This window comes from Rattus norvegicus, chromosome 18 (assembly GCF_036323735.1).
Source record: "Rattus norvegicus strain BN/NHsdMcwi chromosome 18, GRCr8, whole genome shotgun sequence".
Classification (NCBI taxonomy): Eukaryota; Metazoa; Chordata; class Mammalia; order Rodentia; family Muridae; genus Rattus; species Rattus norvegicus.
The window spans coordinates 46,049,609-46,064,636 of NC_086036.1; positions in this window are offsets into that span (position 1 = coordinate 46,049,609).

The following is a 15,028-nucleotide window of genomic DNA, read 5'->3' on the forward strand; positions in this document are numbered from 1 at the left end:
ACAAAAGCAAAAACACCCCCAAATAAACAAACAAACAACAACAAACAGGATATTCAAGGCTGCAGGGAGGAACAAAACAAAAACAAAAAAGTCAAGCAACCAATCAACCAACCGACCAATTGACAAAAACAACAAAAAACCCAGAAGCTATTTATAAAGGCAGAACTATTTAGAATAACATCTGACCTTTGAAAGGAGACCCAAAAGCCAGAAGGGCCTAGACTAAATGTTCTACAAGACCTCAGATGTCAGTCCTGACTATTATATTTAACAGTCAATCACAAATGATAAAAAGAAAAACATTTAAAATAAAAAGTTAAAAAATGCTGTCACCCATCACGTTCTACAGAGAACACTAGAGACAAGACGTCAATCTGAAGAGAAAATTCAATACATCCAAGAGGACGCATGAGTGAATAATCACAAAAAACATTATTCAAAAGAGAGAGATAAAAACCTACAACAACAATAAAACAGAATGAATGCTACTAGTAAATGATAACTATTACAAAGGATGGTGCTATTAATAAATTATTATTGTCAATATTAATATTTTCAATTCCCTAATAAAAACACAGATTACTCAATTGGACTGAAACACGGAGTACATTTCTTTTCCTTACTGCATCCAAAAATGCACCCCCTATCAAGGACAGACATCACCTTAAGTTGAAAATAATGGAAAGGTATTCCAAACAAACTGAACCCAGGAGTAAGTTTCATAACTATTTTAATATATAGCAAAATAGGCTTCAAATCAAAAATAATAAAAATTAGTAGGGATGGATGCTATATTTTCATTAAATGAAAAAAAATCCATCAAGAGGATATTACAATTCTAAACACGTATACACCAAACCCAAGGCCAACATGTTCTTTAAAGAAACACAGCTACCATGAACTCATCTATTGGTCTCAACACAGGGGTGGAGAGTATCTTCAATAATAGGACCCTTTGAGATAGCCTGGAAAAATACTTGGAAACAATGTTAATCAGAAAAGTGAAAGACTTGTAAAATAAAAGCTTTATAATCGACAAAAGAAATGGAGGAAGACCTGAGAGGATAGAAAGATCTTCCACGGTTATAGATTTGTAGAATTAGTATCACAGAAATGGCCATCCTACCAAAAACGCAGATTCAATGCAACTTCCATCAAAATTCCAACAGACATTTCCATGGAAACTGAAAATTAACCTTCAACTTCATATGAAAATACAGCAAAACAAAACAAACAAGGAGAGGAAAACAAACCAAAATCCAGAACAGCTGAAACAATACCAGGTAATAAAAGAATTGCTGGAGCGGTATCGGTCTCACAGATTTTAAGGTATATTTACTCAGTAAGAAAGGGTGTGGATTTGTGTGGATGAGTTGTGGAGAAAATGGGGGAAGGGGTAACTGTAATTAGAATAGATTGTATGAAAACATCTATTTTTCAGTAACAGTTTTAAAATAAAACATGAAAATGCGTAAGTGTTGTCTTTTGGGTAGTGACCATCAGGGGTTTCGCAGACGCTTCTGCCATGTCGGAAGTATTCAATTTTCTTTTTCCTGAATGGATTCGTGCGGGTATGTTCGTTGTGTAAAAATCCACTAAGCTGAAAATTTTGACATGCACATTTCCCTGTATCTTTGGTATTTTTATGTCAAGAAATTTGCTAACGGAAGCAGAAGGCAACTCACACCTGGTTACCTCAGTTCAGCATCCCCCATGGTGACCTCTGAGCAGGGGCAGATCTCTCTCATTTTACCTGAGGTCCTGGTTCAGTCACGTCTAAATTTCTCTGTACAGTGAAGTAGAAAAATTATTTAAAATAAATTATACTTCTGTTTACTCCGCCCCCCCACCCCCGACCTTAGTTTAACTCTCTTAGCCACATCCAAACTGTAGGCAAGCAAGTGAGTGCGGCATAAGTCTCAGGTAGAGGCCAGCCTGATCTACAGAGTGAGTTTCAGGACAGCCAGGGCTACACAGGAAAATCCTGTCTCAAAAAAAGAAGGGGAATTGTTTTCGTTTAAACCTCCTAGGAACTAAAGTGGTCAGTTAGCTATACATTAAGAAAGGAAACAGGTCCAGGATGTTGAAACAGTGACTGAAGGCTGTGTATGTACTTGGTAGTTCCTTCTCATCTTCTCCTGAGGAAACTTCCCTTGATCAAATTGACTCAGTTCCCATGGTTGGAACTGCATTTCTAATGCACCATTTCTCAGTCACTGGGAAAACAACAGTCATGTCCGGGGTTTATATCATCAGAGTGGACATATAACCTGTTCTATCTACTTTGTATGGTATCAGTTTGAAAACTATAAGGCATTTTCTTTCATTCTTTAATTGTAGGAATTTGCAGACATATTAGTTCATTCATTCTTCTGTTCAGCATTTATTTGTTGAGAGTGTACTCTAAAACCCCTTCTTTCACGTGATTTAGATTTTTAAATAAATTAAGAAATGGGTAAAATATTATATATCGCACACTATGTGACAAATGCTTTGGAGAAAAATAATTCAATTATTGGAGTGTTATTTTCACGCTGCCTTGAGTTTTCTGGGCTTATGTGGAAGCACTAACAGAGTGCTATAGTAAAGGCAGGTCAACACACTTACGTCCGTGCCAAGCTTCATTCACCACTCATGGTTTCATTTCTCCCACATAAATATTATCATGTAAAATTCAATTTGAACAAAGTACTCCATAGATTAAAGTGAACTCAGCTTACCTTTTGTGTTCTAAAACATTTCAGCTTCCCCAAAAGATAGATGGTGTTTATGGAGGCGTCTGCCAATGAAATGTATTTTGTATTTTATATTTCTGCTTCATCCTTACAGGACATAAACATAGGTGCATTGATTCTGGTGGGTAAATGTCATTAGTTCACCTCTAATGACTGCTGTGTGACCTTTGTAAAGGTAGCAGTGTGCCTTTGTCTATATGTGAATAATGAACTCATTAGATGGTTAAGAGAATGGCTGTCTTTCAACGATAATTTGTTCTTGGGCAAAGCTGCTTAGTCATGTGGAAAGAGATTGGAATTCTTCCGAACCCAACACTTTCAATAACCATCACTACCTTGTTTTAATGAACTCCCCTAAGGTAACTAATCTTGGTGTGTTATCATTACAGATGTGACAGACACAGGAAAATGACTTTAAAGAGAGCAGATGCATTTTAAAGGCAGAAGCTGCCCATACTGAACAAGAACTAGAGTTCTTAGGGAAGACTGTTGTTTTTTTTTATCTATGTCTAATTAAATCAGAAATTTGTGACTAATGATTCAAGGATAGCAGTATAAAGTATAATATATCCTCAAAATAGTCTAGCACATTGTATTAAAATTACCTTTCCATCAGAAAAAAAAATCCTTAAAATAGATTTAAATGACTATGGCTGTTTAATATACACATAGATAACTTCATCAAAAACATGTGAACTTTTTTGTTATTTTTGGATGGTTAACTCTACTCTTCTAATTGTCTTAAGCCTTATGCAGTAGCAACTTTATTCAGAGCATCGGACAATATACTCTGAGGGTTAAGAAGAGTCACATGAGTAAAGTGTCCAATCACAAGGACCTTACAAATGGCAAAAACATGTCTTTTCCATAGAGGCATATGAATAAATGACATTTGTAGTGAATAAGCTGAAGTAAACCCAACTAGTATTCATAGCACCTGGGAGGGGCACAAGAGCACAGTCCAAAAATAATTTACTGGCTTTGAAGAAACAAGACTCGTGGTTTTTTGGAGTTTTCTCACTAGAACTCATAATTGCCCTCGAATGACCCCACTTTTGGATAATGTTTGACTAATAAACTGGTTACAGATAGGATATTGAAAAAAACAAACTGAAAATGAAAAAGAAGTGTATATTTGGTAAACTCAGTTGGAACTGGAAGCAAACTGTAGTGTAAAAATAGAGAAAATGTATTTAAAGAAAATACTTATGTGTTTTAAACAGGTTTCATTTGTGAAATTAGTTTATTTCATGCATTTGAACAGTATATATTGATATAGAATTTTGCATGTGTGTTAGGGGAGCAATTTGTGATTTTTTTGCTATTTATGAAGCTTTTAGAGAAGGTAAATTGTTATTTGTTTGTCTTTAATAAGATATAGTCCAGCATAGTTTAGTTTTCATGTTTTAGGAGAAATGGTGCTTAAGACACAGGAACGGGATTTCCCTATGGGAAATATTTCATAAGAAAACATCAAATGTTGGCTCGACTAGTCAAGCAATAAGAGTGAAAGCCTAATGTGAAAATATTAACTTTATTTCTCTTATAATTTCTAGCAGTATCCCCTCTTGGTACCTAAAACATAGAGCTACATTATTATTTCTGAACAATTTCTGAGGCCTAACAACCTTGGTGAACAACAGGACTTGATAAAAATGAATTACATTTGGCAATTATAGATTTTTTTTTACTCCAATGCAATTCAGACAGAAACCTGATAATGGATTCACAGTTAAGAGTTCTCAAAAAAGATATTTCTGTTAAAGGTTTTACAAGATCCGATTATGTTGAATTGTAATGTATTTGTGAACTGGGCTATGTAAAGGCTAAACTTTCCCCAGGCTCTCACAGCATGGTACCCAGATCATCAGCATAAGCACTAATTGAGAATTTGTTAGAAATTCACCATTTTAGGCCCATGTTATGACCATTCAATGAAAACCTTCAAAATTCAGGCCTAGAATTCTGGGTGTTACATGCCTTTCAGTCAAGTGATTCTTGTGTTTGAACTTTGCTACCATAGATTCTAAGCTACAGAGTGTTCTAGTAACCCATATATCTGCACAGACATACAAGTCTTGAAGAATCAGTTTACAAATGAATGGTCTATACATTTTATATAATGAGTTGTAAATATCCAGAAAATACCCCAGAGAACTCCAAGCTGGTTCCAAACCTGTATGATATCTCAGTAGTCAACTGAAAACATTGTCTGGAAACCTATCTCATTCATTCTTTCCTACTTCCTGCAGACAAGTGCTCAAGGCAGGCTCACAGTATCTAAGGGGCCTTCACTTAAAGGTACTAACAAAGTTTCAATTTGTTGGAAAAGAATGGGTGAGGAGGCTTAAAATAATTTTAATAATATAGCCAGTGATATATGTTGAAAGGAATGTGATAGAACCTCCTTGAGTTATCTTAGAATGGCATTTTAAATCTTGTTCAACTTTCATAAAAATATCCAAACTCTTGATAAAATGCAATGATTAAGTCTAGTATTATTTTTTCAGAATTCTTTTGATTTATTGGGAAAAATTTTGTCTTTTTTATAATAACATTTTTCTAGGGTAATATGGACTGCCTTTTAAATTGTCTTGGGCACAATTCTTGTACTGGCAAGAAAAACGATGTTTCTTTAGTGTATAGTTCTAAGAAGTATAAGTCTGTTAAGTGTGCATGCTTTTCTCAGTTATTCTTGAGTCAGGATCTGCATAGCCAAACAAAACCTGTGTCAGTGCTAGGCTTGATTCACACACATTGTTTGAAGTTCTTTTCTTTTCATTGTGAAGAATACAGGCTGAGTCACAGAAGTGATGGCAGAGCCACTACCACACTGACAAGGACAATGGCAGAGAGGATTAAAAGGACATTACCTTGAAAACATGGTCAGGGCTTTGTCAAGGCTTGAGAACATAAGTTCATTTCTTTTAAAGTAATTACATCATTTTCCCCTCTCTTTCCTCCCTGCAAATCCACCCTTGTACCTCTACCCTTTTGATGTTCTAAAGTCATAGCTTCTTTTTTCTGTAATCGTTACACACACACACACACACACACACACATACACACACACACACACACACACACACAGAGAGAGAGAGAGAGAGAGAGAGAGAGAGAGAGAGAGAGAGAGAGAGAGAGTTCTAAATATATAAGCACAACCTGTTCAGTTTGCATCGTGTTACTTATACATGAATGTTTTCAGGGCTGACCACTTGGTATTGAGTAACTAATTGGTGTGCTCTTCCTGGGCAAGCCCATTTCTCCGGTTTCTATTTCAGCATTCTTTCATTGTATGTAGTCCTTTACTTAGGGTCCTTACTCTATCCATAACCTGTAGGCCAAATAGATTCAATAGGTGATAACTGTAATTATTAGTCTTAGAATTCAACATTGGGTTAAATCTAAGTAATTAATTAAATTTCATGACAAAAGTAAAAATTATGGGGTGGGGATAGTAAGTAATGTCTACTGAAATGTGTGTGTAGATGTCTGTATGCAAAAAAACCCCACATATATATTATATATATTAGAATTAACATGGACCCACATGAAAATGTTTAAAAGCTCAAATTGTAACCATTTGATTTTTATACATTGGATATAGTTATTTCAAATATAAGGCAAACATGGATATCTTAGAGAAATTAAAAACCAGAAGTGGTGGTCTTAAAAGTTGGCTGAATTCAGAAATAACCTCCTTTCCCCAAAGTTTTATTTCTTGATTTAACTGTGAATAGGTTAATTGGCAATCAGATACCCAAGGAAGTTTTGTTCTTCTGCTAATTACATTTTCCTCATCATGAAATGGTTGGACCATTACAGAGCTCTTGCCTCATTATGTGTGGGCTCTGTATTTCTCTCTTGTTTCATAGCTCTGAGTCACTGCAAATCATTAGAATTAGCATTTTCAGTGAATCATTGTTAATATTAATTAAATACCTAAAGAATGTCTCAAGGATCTGTAGAAATTAAATTAAATTAAATTAAAAGCCAAATAAACAAATTTCAATTTGTATAGGAAACTTCCTTGCAGTTGCCTGCTAATAATTATTTTTTTGAAGTAATGAGTATTTCTAAAGAATTTTCATAGGTTTATAGAAACCTCCTGGATAAAAGAAAATAATTTAGTTATTATGGAACTGAAAATAAGGAGCTGCATACGAGTGACAGAGTATTTTTAATTCTTTAATTTAGGCTCTAATCACACCTTACCATTTGCATCCCAATCATTTTCTTACATAATATTTAATTATTAGTGAACAATAAATCACATATTAAATGATAAAATGAAAATTATCTATATCAAATAAGCTTGCAATTTTAAATACTGTAATTGAAGGGAGAAAATACGTTTTTAAATAATTTCATCCAGCTCCCAGTGATTGAAGATGAATATAAATATTGTGAGTTTCTTTAATCATGAGAAAAATTATATGAAAAAGGAAAATTAGTACATGCAAAGTTCCTAAAATATGCAAATCTTGGACTAATTGTACTTTCAAACTCCTTCTTAAAATGGGAAAATATTCATAGGAAGGGATATGGTGGCAAAGTTTAGAGCAGAGACTGAAGGAACAGCCTTCAGAGGCCGACCCACACGTGACCTCTATCTATCTATCTATCTATCTATCTATCTATCTATCTATCTATCTATCTATCTATCTATCTAGCTATCTATCTATCTATCTATCTATCTATCTATCTATCTATCTATCTCTTTCTCTCTCTATCTATCTATCTATCTATCTATCTATCTATCTATCTATCTATCTATCTACCTATCTATCTATCTCCACCAAAACGATAAGAAGTTCATGCTGAAAGGGACCGGGTATAAATCTTCTCTGAGAGACACAGCCAGAACATGTCAAATACAGAGGCAAATGCTAGCAGCAAACCACTGAACTGAGAACGAGACTCCCGTTGGAGGAATTATAGAAATGACTGAAAGAGCTGAAGGGGCTTGCAACCGCATAAGAAAAACAATGCCAGCCAACCAGAGCTTCCAGGGATGAAACCTCTACCCAAAGACTATACATGGACTGCCCCAGGGTTTCAACTGCACATGTAGCATAGGATGGCCTTGCTGGTCACCAATGGAAGGAGAAGCCCTTGGTCCTGCCAAAGTTGGATCCCCAGTGTAGGGGATTGTGTGTGTGTGGGCGGTCAGGGGGGTTGGATGGGGAGGAGAACACTCTTTAGAAGAAGGGAAGGGGGATGGGATGGGGGCTTATGGACAGGAAACCAGGAAAGGGAATAACATTTGATATGTAAATAAAGAAATATCCAATAAAAAATAAAGGTTCTTTGTTGCTCTTCAAAAAAAAGATACTATATAACCCCTAAAACATTATTTTGTTTGTGTAACTGCTGTGCTTTGTGCCTCCAGGCTAGGGTGAACACTTCCTTGATAAGAGCAGTCTTCCCAACCTCATAACGATTTTCTTATTCTGACTTTACCTCTGTTCCAGGCCATTGCCTCTGCCTCATCTTGCTATTGCATGTGTTCCTGGACAGTCTGCTTCTCTAATTATGCTAGGGACCACTGATATCTCTCCTCCTTCTCTATGGGAAATAGTTTTCAGTTGCTCAAGATCCACTGCCTTAACTCCTGGTTCAGTTAATATGCTATACAGCAATTTACAGGCTACTCTGTGTTATTTGGTGATTGGTAATAAGTGAAATGGTAGTTTTAATTATTGGGATCTTAAGGGCTTTAATAGATGGGACAAAATCATTTTAGTTAAGTACTTCAGCTCAATCTTCATGCAGGTCCCCCAACAACTGGAGTGGGAACTATGTCTGACTCTGTTGTTTCTAATTGGTCTGTCTTGTCTGGCCTCAGTGGGAGAGGATGTACCTAGTGCTGTAGAGACTTGAGGTCCCAGGGTGGGTCAGTACCCAGAGTGAGCCTTCCCCTTCTTAGAAGTAAGGGAGTGTGAGGGGATGGGTTGTATGAAGGGGGACTGGGATAGGGATGTAGAGTGAATAAGTAATGGAAAAAGAGAAATTAAGATTTTGTTAGAGAAGTTTTAGGTTTATATCAAGTCTAGCAGTGTGTAGAGTTCAATATAGTACTTTCAGTTTCCTCATTACTGACACAGTTCCTTCGTGTGGTTCGTTGGTGCAACTAATAAGCCCATAAAGACACAATTAGCTAGAGCCCGTAGTTTATCTTGGCATTCTGTCTGTGTGCTACACAGGCCCATGGGTTTTGCTGAACTTCTTAGGCCATAGATCCACCATTAATTTCAGAGTTTTGTGGCCTTGATTGACTACCCTCAAATCTACACTTCACACTCTACTCCTCTCCTATTTCCCAGAACTCTCTTGAATCCTTTCTGACCTTTATTTTTCTGTCTCTATTGTACTTGTGCCTTTTCCAGAATGCAATATATTTAGATCCGACAGAACATAACCTTTAGAAGCAGTTTTATTTAGCAGTGTGCTCTTGTGTTTCCTTATGCTGTTTTGTGTCTTGATAAAGCTGCAGTTTTACTTCACTAAACAACACTCCATTGTGTGCATTTACTCACTTGTACCAAGAAAAGGACACGTTTGCCTAGATATTTTTTGCGGGGAGGGGGATAATTATCAAAATGCAGCTATAAATATTTGTGTGTTGGTTCCTGTGTGGAGAAAACTTTTCAGCTTATTTGGGCGGATAATTGGGAGCACTTTTATTTGATTCTGTACCAAGATTATGTTTAACTTTGCAAAAAAAAAAAAAAAACAAACCTCACAAAACCTAGTGAAACTGTTTTTCAGTGCCTTCCATTTTTACAGTCAAGTGTCTGTTATTTTCCAGCTGGTGGGTTTTCTTTAACTTATAAGAATTTAATCATCCTAATAGATGTCTTTGCTTAAAGTCTAATAAGTAACTTATCACATCCATTTTCCATTTGTCTATCTTTAGTAGATCTCTGCTGTGCCCTAACCTTTTGAATTGGATTATATTCTTACTGCTGAGTTTCAAGAGTCTGAAGTATCCTTTATCTATGTTGATGTAACTTCTTTGTTGAATTCATGCTTTAGTACACATTTACACTGAAGCTTGTTTTTATCTTTTTTCTTTCTTTACTATTTATCTTTTATATAGCAAAAATATTAGCTTTAATAAAATCAAATGTCACTTTTTTATTTTCATTTTTTCTTCTGTCATGGACCATGTCCAAAGAACGACAGTGAAATAAGACTGGTAAGAATGTATTGTCTGCTTGGAGTTGATAGCTTTGTATTTATATTTAAGTTTTTTGTTGCATCTTGAGTTATTTTGTGAAGATCTGTATAAATAGTCTGTTCTGTTTGCACTAAAGGGTCTGGTTGATTGTTTAGAAGACACTTTTTGAATGGCCTTAGCTATGCTTGGTGAGTTTATCTGTCTCTCCTATTTCTTTCTGAGTCTACTCTCAGTAAATACATGTCTTAGTTACTATAGTTTTACACTATGCTGCGAAATCACATAGCATTAGCTTCTTATTTTTTTCATTATTTTGTTTGCTACTCTAGGTCATTTTGATTCCTGGCTACTGTAAATAAAGCATCAGTGAACATGGTTGAGAAAGTATCTCTGTAGGGCATAAGAGTTCTGTAGGTCAAACTCCAGGAGTGGTATTGTGGGATCACATATAGTTAAAGTTTAAGCATTTGAGTAAGCTCCATACTGATTTCAATAGTAGTTACACTCCTCCATTGTTGGTGGGATTGCAAGCTGGTACAACCACTCTGGGAATCAGTCTGGAGGTTCCTCAGAAAATTGGACATAGTACTACCTGAGGACCCAGCTATACCACTCCTGGGCATATTCCCAAAATATGCTCCAACATGTAACAAGGACACATGCTCCACTAAGTTCACAGCAGCCTTATTTATAATAGCCAGAAACTGGGAAGAACCCAGATGTTCAACAGAGGAATGGTTATAGAAAATGGGTTACATTTACACAATGGAGTATTACTTAGCTATTAAAAACTATGACTTTATGAAATTCATAGGCAAATAGATGGAACTAGAAAATATCGTCCTGGGTGAGATAACCCAATCACAAAAAAATATATTGTATGCACTCACTGATAAGTGGATATTAGCCCAAAAGCTCAGATTACCCAAGATATAATCCACAGACCACATAAAGCTCAAGAAGAAGGGTAACCAAAGTGCAGATGCTTCACTCCTTCTTAAAAGGTGGAACAAAATATACATAGGAGGAGATATGGAGACAAAGTTTGGAGCAGAGACTGAAGGAATGGCCATTCAGAGCCTGCCCTACCTGGGATCCAGCTCATATACATACAGCCACCAAACCCAGACAATAGTGCTGATGCTGACAGGAGCCTGATACAGCTGTCTCCTGAGAGGCTTTGCCAGAGCATGAGAAATACAGAGGAGAATGTTCGCAGTCAACCATTGGACTGAGAACGGGGTCCCCATTGGAGGTGTTAGAGAAAGGACTGAAGGAGCTGAAGGGGTTTGCAACCCCATAAGAACAACAATACCAAACATCCAGAGCTCCCAAGGACTAAACCACCATCTAAAGAGTACACATGGACAGATCCATGGCTCCAGTTGCATATGTAGCAGAGGATGGCCTTGCTGGGTATCAAAGGGAGGAGAAACCCTTGGTCCTGACAAGGCTCGACTCCCCCCCAGTGTAGGGGAATGTCAGGATAGGGAGGTGGAAGGGTTGGGCGATTGGGTGGGGAAAGGAAATAACATTTGAAATTTAAATAAAAAATATCCAATTTAAAAAAAAAAACTTTTGGACAGAGCATCACCCTCCTCTGATCTCATGTATGGTGTTTTCTATCTAGGTCCCTCTAGTTGTTTTATTATGTCCTTTTGATCTTCTGTAAACTATAAATGTTATTTAAGTTTTTGAGTGAACCTTTCCTTTTTGTTCCTACCAGAGGTATAAACAGAGAAGTCTTCAATTCTCACAGTTGCATTCATGTTCCATGCCGTCAGTCCTATGGACCTCGTAAATAGTCCTCAAGTGATACGTTTCTCTTTCTCAGTCTATAACAATCACTTCACAGTTGAGTTACCTTTAGTCCCAAGTACACCCAATTATCATGTCTGCAAGCCTAACAGTGTTCTTCTGAAGATAGAGTTGTAGCCCCTACTTGTGTTCTCTCGGTCTTTATATTCTCTCTTACAACCTTCTCTAACCTCACCTTCCTAACACTGCCATTCACTCTACAGTCCAGTCACTGGCTTCACTACATACTCACCAGAGTTGATGTCCAATCCATTCCTAGAGTCCCAGATGTGCACATCAAGTTGTTGCATCTTTACATATACATTCTAACAACTCAAAATGGCCCATCAATACTTCTGTTTTTCCATTTCTAACATCTATTTAGCAATTGTCACTTTATTAGTCTGATTCTGAAAAATAAAACAGAACGCCAAAGTCCTTTGACTTTAAACGTTCCTACCAAATAGACATTTCACATCTTGAGCTACTGAAGTTTCTTAGTCTAACTACTAAATCCGAGCCTTCCTCCATCCTTCCTTCTACTCTCATTTCTCTTCTGATGTTCAGTTGTCCCCAGAACGTCTGAACTGCCAGGATGTCTCCTAGTTTCATATGCCTTTCAACTTGGTTTAAGCATCAATGCCAAAGTGGCCCTAAGCACCACTCCGACGATATCATTTCGCCTCTCAAGAACTTCCATGAAAACCTAAATAGATCCTTAGCCTGATTCTCATGATACATAGCCATGCAATGGAGTTATTTCCAGACTAACTCCTGTTTGCTGAACTCAAACCCAAGATTTCAGTTCAGTTCCATATACACATGCATTACTTCTCATTTTCATACATTTCTCAGTCTTCTGCACAGAGACTTTTGCTAAACCTCCCTTCAAGGCCGTGTTTAATCAGTATCATCTTCCCAGAAGTGTTTTTAATAATGAACGCATGGATGTCAATAAACACAGAGGTAGACAGCTTTTGCCTCTTCTTGTGATGTGTCATCTTTTGTAGTTTTATTCACATTTATAGCTTACTATTTGTCCTAGTAGATAATGGCAAACCTGGAGTAAGTTGATTTCTGTTGTCACTAGTCTCTCTGCATGGGAGTAATCAGGTGGTCAAAGCAGCACAGGGAATGTACTTCATGCACTAAGAAACTTTTACAGTAAACTTTGGGTATCAATGGGTCTAAGCCTTCTCTTGCCTTTGTGACACATGTATTTAAAGAAGCCATATATTCACTTTTTCCAAGCCTGGCTATCCTCTATTACAACACTTTGCTTTATCAACCTCATACCATTATCTGTATTTGATATCATTATCTTCATATCATTATCTCTATTTATATGTTTAGATGTTATACTTCTTTCTCATATTCTTGATGAAATGATCCTGGTTGGTAGGAAATTGGTCTTATCGCTGTCTTACATAGTAGTTAACACAAGATTGGGTGAATGAATGAATGAATTGCCAAACCAATGTCTATATATTCACGTCTATTTTAATTGATACAAAATAAAATTATGAGAGGGAAATGGGTAGCTCTTTTTTTTTTAAATACTTGCTATTTATTGCAGAGACTGTGGACAGTTTCTAAGATTCATAAGTTAGAATCATACTCAAGGTACACAGGTAAACCATACACAACATGCAGCAAACTCAACACTATGTATTCCGCATTTATCAGCCTAGTAATCATAGCAAGGCATTTTTAGCTAAATATATTTATTTCAAATACTTAAGACTTGAAAAACAACCTTTGGGTCCTCACACCCAAGCCCAGGTTTAGAGCTTCCTTGTTTCCTTTTTCTTTCTTTATTCTTTTCTTTTCCTTTTTTTTTATTAACTTGAGTATTTCTTATTTACATTTCGAGTGTTATTCCCTTTCCTGGTTTCCGGTCAAACATCCCCCTAATCCCTCCCCCTCCCCTTCTTTATGGGTGTTCCCCTCCCCACCCTCCCCCCATTGCCGCCCTCCCCCCAACAATCACTTTCACTGGGGGTTCAGTCTTAGTAGGACCCAGGGCTTCTCCTTCCACTGGTGATCTTACTAGAATATTCATTGCTACTTATGAGGGTCAGCTCTTAAATCTGATGGATAAAGACAATCCTACAGTTTGGAAGGGATGATGAACTGGGCTTCCTCTACCTGGGAAAGTTGGTAGTTTTTCTGCATGGACATTGAATTGCTAACTCTTTCTCTAGAAGCCTAAGCCCTGGAAGTGGTATGCCATGGCAGATTATTCTTTATTTTCCATTCTAGTTCCAACAATTCTGGGTTTAAGTTATAAAAGGCTTTGGTGTGCATTTAAGTCCCAGAAAATGATTGACTCCCTTGCTAAAACTGCTCCTTTACAAGAAAGCAAAAATTAGTGTTAGGCAATATTTGCTAGCCATCTGAATCTAAATTGTAAAATTTTGTGTTCTAAAACTTTACACCCCAATAAACCAGCATTTAAATTTGTTAGGATACCTGAGTAGTTCAGTTAAAGAGTGTGTGTGTGTGTGTGTGTGTGTGTGTGTGTGTGTTTGCATGTGTGTGTGCACAAATGCATGTATGTGGTGTATGTTTGTGAATGGCTATATATGCTATTTAATACATATGACTTACATATACTTTAAAGTGTATGTGGTATAGACTATTCTCATTACTTATAGAGCCTTTGTAAAAAATATAACCTTGCTTTATGTACATTTCTCTCTAATGACATTTTAATATACAGTTGACCTATTGATGAGTTCATAATCTATAATACTACAAGCCACCCTGGGTAGAACATATCTGACGTACCTCATATTTTCTTTATTAGAACAATCCAGTGTTCTCATGCCTTGCTATACTCTACAATAAGAGATTCAGCCAATCAAAGCACAAATACACAGGGCACCTGTCACTAACAGGCTGTGTGAGGACTAGCAGACATACAACAAAAATGTCCTGAAACACCTTATCTGATATCATCTGATATGTGCAGGGCATAATTCAGAGCTTTCCCCATCTGTTCATGTTTGTTCATAGACCAGAAAAATATCGCAAGCAATGGGAGCAAAGGAAGTGTTAGCAAGTAGGATAATTTACAATATATGATCTGCAACAAATGAGAAAGGGTAGTATGTACATGCACGATTTGATATGTCCATGTGCAGTATGTACATGCACGATTTGATATGTGCATGTGCAAAGGCTGACGGAACCAAGTAGGACACAGGAAGAAGGACCTGGTAAAATAGTTTTCTCTTAAAATTCACTTAGCAATTAATTTAAAAAGTTTTGTTGTCATTTTAATCAGATTTATGATTTATGAGGAACTGAA